We start from the raw sequence: 7,272 nt of genomic DNA, 5'->3' as shown, positions 1-7,272 counted from the left end.
GACGATTTATCCTTCTATTCTAATCTGAATAAGTTCTTCGAAATTCATTACAAATGCATGCTAGCTGTAGTTCACTATTAGATTTTTTCGGCTAAACGGCCTTTGGCCAAATGGCATTCGACCAAATGACCCGGAACATTTCTTAACATACCTGGGTGAATTTCTGACCGATTTCTAGATTCATATAAAATCCTGGACAGATATTTCACAAATTCCGGTACTTAATTTTAAAATTAAGATTCTGAGGGTATCGTAGAAAAAAATCCTGCATTAGACTTTCAAAAAAAGGTCACACAGGATTGTGTTTATAACCCAAGCAAGATTTTCAAATAATGTTGTGTAGGAGTGTAACAAAATTCTGAGAAGGTTTCTTATAACATATTTGACATGATTCTTATATTAAATTAAGAGCAGGATTTTTCATGATTCTTGAACGAAATTTTGAAGTAATCTAGAACACAAATCTTTCATAAAATCATTACAGAACACTAAGAGGAATTCTCACTGAATACTTACATTTTTTTCCAAAATCAATTTTGATTTTCTTATTTACTTTGGAAATTTGGAAATTCTTTAGCCTGCCGCGCAATATTTTTTATGAGACTTGGCCCGCCATTAAAAAGGTTGGGCAGGCCTGATTTATAATCTTTTCTCTAAAGGTGAATGATTACAGAAAATTATTCTAATGATATAAAAAAAACAAATTAAATTTCTCAAGAAGCCCCATCATAATCTTTTTTGAAATTATTCTTGAAATCTAGCAAAATTCTTTCTTTGATTTCTGAATTACCCAGAATTATACTAAGTCTCTAGGAATTCCGTTTTGGAATTGCCCAAGAATTCAATTTCAGAATATGAATTATTAATAATTATATTCAATTCCAGAATATGAATTATTAAAGAATTGATAAAACTATTTCTAAAGTAATGTTTTAGTTCAGTGTAATTCTAGTTATTTTGCTAAATGTTTCTCCACAGATTCCATTACCGCTATTCTAATATCGGAAGGAAAAGTATGCCTTGGGGGTTTTAACAAATTTCCTCTGAAGTTTCGAAGGCTAGAGACAGTCACAAAATGGCGATTTGATTAACATGTTTCGCTGAAATACTTACTTACTTGATGGGCTACAATCCGCTACGTTGAATCTCCGCCGAATGGATAATTCTTCTCCACTGGACTCGGTCCTGAGCCAATCGCTTCCAGTCGCCGTGAACGTTAAGTGCCCTTAAGTCCTCTTCAACTGCAAAAAGCCAACGTGTGCGTGGCCTACCACGAAACCGACGGTCTCGTCCGGGTTCTCTACTGAATATTATTTTTGCTTGTCGTTCTTCCGGCATTCGTACCACGTGACCAGCCCAACGCAGCCTGCCGTGTTTTATGAGCTTGATAATATCCACTTATTCATATACTTGGTACAACTCATGATTCATGCGACGCCGCCAGATGCCATTTTCTTGTTTACCGCCCAGTATAGTTCGCAGCACTTTACACTCAAAAACTCCAAACGCTTTCCGGTCGACTTCTTTTAACGTCCAGGATTCATGGCCGTATAGAGCAACCGGAAAGATTAGTGTCCTACATATATAGCACGAATCTTGTTTTCGCTTGCAGACTACGGGACTTAAGCTGGTTACGGAGCCCGTAAAAAGTTCTATTCGCAGCTGCAAGACGCCTTTTCACCTCGCGGGTAACATCATTATCGCACGTCACAAGATACACCACCCAGCACCACTCCACTACCAACGTCACGATTGAAACCACGCTGTCTACCAGCGATCATGTACTTTGTTTTGCTGGTGTTGACGGTAAGTCCAATCGTCGCTGTCTCCCTTCTAAAAAATACGAATGCCTCTTCTACGGCTCGACGATCAATTCCGATTATATCGATATCGTCCGCAAAACCCAGGAGCATATGCGACCGGGTGACGATGGTGCCGCTTCTTTGCACGCCCGCTCTCCCAATAGCTCCTTCGAGTGCAATGTTGAACAAAAGGTTCGAAAGCGCATCTCCTTGCTTCAATCCATCTAAGGTTACGAAGGAGGTTGGAGTATCATCCGCAACCCGTACACTTGATTTCGATCCATCCAACATTGCACGAATCAGTCTAATCAGTTTCGCCGGAAAACCGTGTTCTACCATTATATGCCGTAACTTATTTCTCTTTACTGAATCGTACGCCGCCTTGAAATCAATGAACAGATGGTGATTCTGCAAGTTGTATTCTCGGAACTTATCAAGGATTTGTCGCAAGGTAAACATTTGATCCGTGATCGGTCCTCACGAAAACCAGCTTAATATTCGCCGACGAAGGACTCCTCCAGCGGTCTCAATTAGAGATGGGCGTTTTTTTTTTTTGTCTTGGATTTATCACAGTAAAGTGCACCAGATATGTGTAAAAAGTTTAACTAGTTACATGAAAAATGTTCTAATTCAAAAGCTATTATAGTTTTCGTTCCTTATGCGAGATATATGATTCATTTTTCATATTATAAAATGAGTCTCGGAATTCACTTTTGTGAGTGAGTCACCTACGACCCCAGCAACACACATGTTATAATTGTGTATTATCAACTGATATATGACCAAAACTAGTCTTATATAAGTTGATAATACTCAATCATAACATGTGTGTTGCTCGGGGATTCGCTCCTATAAATGAACCATTTTGCCCATCTCTAGTCTCAATATGTTGAACAGAACACGCGACATTATTTTGTACGCCGAATTGAGGAGCGTTATTCCTCGGTAATTGGCGCACTCCAATCTGCGTCCCTTCTTATACACAGGGCAGATGAGGCCCTCCTGCCAGCTAGCAGCCAATTCTTCTTCCTCCCATATCCTTAGCAGAGTATGGTGCAGTATTTCGTACAGCTGCTCACTACCGTGCTTGGTAAGCTCGGCCAGTAGCTCATCTTTTCCAGCAGCCTTACAGTCCTTCAACTCCTTGATCGCTTTTCTAACCTCATCTAGCGTCGGGGGCTCTAGAGTGCCTGTAAACAAGAGTGACGTCATGTTCCAGTTTTGACAGGTCTCCTGCTCGATTGGAACGCGGATTTGTATGGAAATGACAGTTCGCCGCTGTTCCAATTTTGACATTGACGCCACTCTTATCTAGATCCACTCTGGGGGGCTCCACAGCTTGTCCATCGTTGCTGATGATCAGGGTTGTTAACGTTAATCAACGATTAACGCCGTTAACGTTAGTTTTTCTCGAGATCAACGTTAACGGCGTTTCGTTGATATTTATGTTTGTTAACGTTAGCGTCAACGGGTTGCGTTGAATAAACGTCAACGAACATCGTTAATCTTATCGTTGATTACTGGGTGACCTGTGTAGATGCAATGAAAATCTTCGATACGGTGATAAACAAGTTGTCTCCATGCAAATACCGTAACCAAGGAAATTGAAAATAAAACCTTGTTTACGGGTATAAAAGGATGCAAGCAGCAAGGGTCAAGATCATTGTAAGAGTGGAAGAGAAATCCGGACGTGTTGCAAAATCTGTCAATGACGATGAAAGGGGGAAAAATGAAGATCTACCGATTCATGTCGCCAAGTGGTCCTTTCGCCGAGGAAATTTTCAAATACTTGACACTGGTTCCCGGGAAGTAAAGGCGTTTTCAAATCATACATTTCATGGTTGAATGACTGCATGGATAAGGACAAATGAAAATTCTTGTCGCTCACATCCCAGACCAAAGCAATTGAAAATTGTGTTGCATAGGCTTGAACATACACATGTGGAAAATCATCTGGTGGTCACGAATCTATTTCCTGCAAAATTAGTTCACCTAGTCAGTGGCAAAAGTAAGTAACCAAATACTATTTGTCCATACAAAATGCCTATGTTTTGGGACCTGTATCTCAACTTCTGGTAGTTCGAATTGACTGTAATTTAAATGCTGAACTACAAATGACCTGAAGTTTTATCTATAGCGAATTCCTTATATTGCATTGCAGTCATTTACCAAAGAGTTCCAGAGGGTTGATCAAAGACAAAAGCAACTGAGAGATTCTTTTACCTAATTAAAAAACGATATGTTCTGGGTGGTTGATCTCCAAAGTTCACCGAAGTTGTTCACATTCAGAAGTTACGTAAATTTGCAGAGCATACCACTTGGGCACTTCCATGAATCACTTTGGCATTGTTTTTTTTTCTCGGCCGAATCGTCTGAAACTTTGCAATAGGAAGCACTTCAATACGACTCATATTGTGGCCAAATATGAGCTCAGTAGCTTCCAAAAATCTACTGCTGAAGTGAATCTAAAGTGCCAAGAATAGGATCCGGCTCCTTACCGTTTGTGATCGAATTAAAAAATCTGAGCTCCTTACTTTTGTCTTTGAACAATCCTCTGAAACTCTTCAAAAATGAGTGCAATGTAATAAATTCACTAAAATTAAAACCGGTTATTTATAGATTGTCATTCTTATTTCATGGCAATTCGAACTAAACTGAGATACAGTGCCTCAAAGTTGCTAATTTTGTACGGAAAAACAGGATACAAGCTTTTGTCTTTGACTGAATTTAAAAAAAAAAAAGTTCACTCATTATGAAAAAGAAAATGTAATAAACTACATGTTTTTTATTAAAGTCTGAGCACAACAGATAAATAAACCAAAAATTTATTTTATTTGCTGTTTTACTTCTTGCCTCTCGCTACATTACATATCCTTCTTGAAACAAACTCTGGGATTTGCTGAAAATTGGGAGTACAAAGTTCATAATTAACGCAAAAAATTAACGTTGACCGTTAACGTTAAATTAACGCCAAGCGTTAACGTTAACGTTGATTAACGACTCCGAAAAATCAACGCAAAATTCGTTGATCGTTACAATTAACGTCAACGAATCAACGAAACGGCGTTAATCGTTGATCAACGTTAACAACCCTGCTGATGATTAATCTGTTCTCAGAAACGTGTTCTCTCCATTCAACAATTGCTCGAAATGTTCTTTCCACCTGGCAGCCACCAAGATTTTGTCTGTCAGCAAGTTACCTTCACGGTCATTGCACATGACGGGAGACGGCTGCAGTTTTTCTCCGGATCCAGTTTCGTAAAATCTCCGCATATCATTTTGTTCCATGCTGTTTTGCGCCTCAGTAATGATGTCTTCTTCATACTGCCTTTTCTTTCTGCGGTGAATTCGTTTCTCGGCTGCTCTAGCTTTTTTGTACTGCTCTCTATTCTGCCGGGTACCAGCCACAAACATCCGGCTTCTGGCAACATTCTTCTCATCCGTCACATTCTGACACTCCTCATCAAACCAACCGTTTCTGGTCTCTGAGCAGTACCTATCACCTCTCGCGCTGCTGTGCTCATCGCACCGTGGATAGACTCCCACAGATTGTTGAGGTTGTCGGCTACGTTGAATTCATCAAGCTTCTGGCGGTACTCGTCTGCTACACCTTCTGTTGATATGCGCTGGCTATCGAAACGCTGAAATATGTCATCAAATTACCAGGAAATGGAAACATTTTAACACCCAACAACTAACAGTTAGACTTTGCGTAGAAATTATTTTTTTACAAATATCTGCTAATTTATGCCCATCAGGTGTATTTAAAGTCACTGTTGGCCTTAAGTGTTCGGAATATAAGTCAAAACGGCAATCCAAGGATTTAAAGTAGAATTTAAAAGAAAAAAACAGCAGAATTTGTGATGTATTTTAAAAATATTTCTAAAGGACCAAGCATGGGAAAATTCACTCACTCACCCGAACGCCACCGATAAAAAATAGCAAAAAATCTGCTGCTACCGAACATTCAGTGATAGCTGAATCGTACTGGGTAGAGTGTAGCATGAAAGCGTCAAAACCGATTGTGTAAAAGCAAGAATCGGAAGAAACACGAAGAGAAGTGAATACCAATACACTTGTATCTGCGAGGCACGAGTGAAAGCATTAAGCATCCATTCGCCGAATGCATTGAACTGAGTGAGCGGATTCCCACTCACTGAATCATTCCGTGGTGTGGATTGCAAGTCAGTGAACACTCATCAGCACTCAAATCCGAATGCCACTCCAACGGAATCATAATGTAAACAATCATTCGGTATGCATTCGGTTGCCTTCGGCTTTTAGAATCGGTAGCGACTCAATCAGTTGCCGTTTTTTGTTTCGCTTGACGCTCGCCGAAGGAGCAGAATGGGCACTGGAAATTGAAACGTTCGGCTTGGGTTGAGAAACGGCTTTCTCGCTCCCGACTGTGCGTGGAAGCGAGTGAGGGAAACACAAAAACTGAGTGAGTGTTTCCAATGCTTGTAAAGGACTTTTCAATTTTTTTTTTTAGAAAACTAGAAGAATTTTACAGCATCAATAATTTTCTGGAGGAATTTGCGAAAGTAAAATTTGAAAGGTTGAGTAGTTTTTTTAGTTCAATCCGGGAACTATTTGTGAATAAAAACTAGACACAGGAGGAATGGTTGTCCTCCAAAAGAAAATCACGTTGAAAGTATGAACAAATCTCACAATATTACTTGAATAATTTCCGAGAGACCCGTTATACTTATCATTATTTTGATAAAACTTCATTTATTTAAAATGTTGTTCGTTCCTTCGATAAAAAGTACGCTTATATGCACTAATTTGACGTTTGAGCGATGCCATTTTTTTCTCATTTCCATGGCTACGTAAACAACACCGCCCTTACAAAAAAAATAATTGAGAAACCTTCCAGGAGAGAAACATAAAACAAACAGATAATTTTATTATGGTTTTATCATGCTCTTTGGGAGTTTTATGAGAAGAACATTTTGAGCTCAACTTGTGCAGTTCTCAGGACTTGTAAAGGATTTTTGTGAGCTTTGGGGACTGTCACTACATGATAATCAGTTTTAAGTTAACATCTTTAATCGAAGCCATCATCAGGCTTGTCAGAAACTCCTCTTCGATGCAAAGATGAGGCGATTTTGTTGTTTCTCTGAAGTTTTTCTGATGAGAAAAAACTCAGCTCCAAATTTTCAACGCAGATCCTCAAGCGATTCGAGTGAGAGTGCAAAAAAAATGCGATGATATTTTCAGGTCTCTCTCTCTCTTGTTGCGATGCTCACCTTTGCTTACACTTCAAAAGAACTCTAGAGTGTGCCGTCCGAATAAGACAGTCCTCGGGGAGATGTGAGAGCACCCTTTTTTAATGAAATTTGACTCTGTTGTGGTTTTGCTGCATCTTCCTCGCTCATTTTTCATGTCCTCTCTGCTTAACATATTTTCGCCCCCTCGCAAAGAGGCAAAGGCATCACGCTGCTCTAGAGTATTTCACCGAACTCTA

The sequence above is a fragment of the Aedes aegypti genome, chromosome 2 (genome assembly GCF_002204515.2).
Source record: "Aedes aegypti strain LVP_AGWG chromosome 2, AaegL5.0 Primary Assembly, whole genome shotgun sequence".
Lineage (NCBI taxonomy): Eukaryota > Metazoa > Arthropoda > Insecta > Diptera > Culicidae > Aedes > Aedes aegypti.
The sequence above is the reverse complement of the archived record's forward strand: the minus strand, read 5'-3'. Positions refer to the sequence as shown.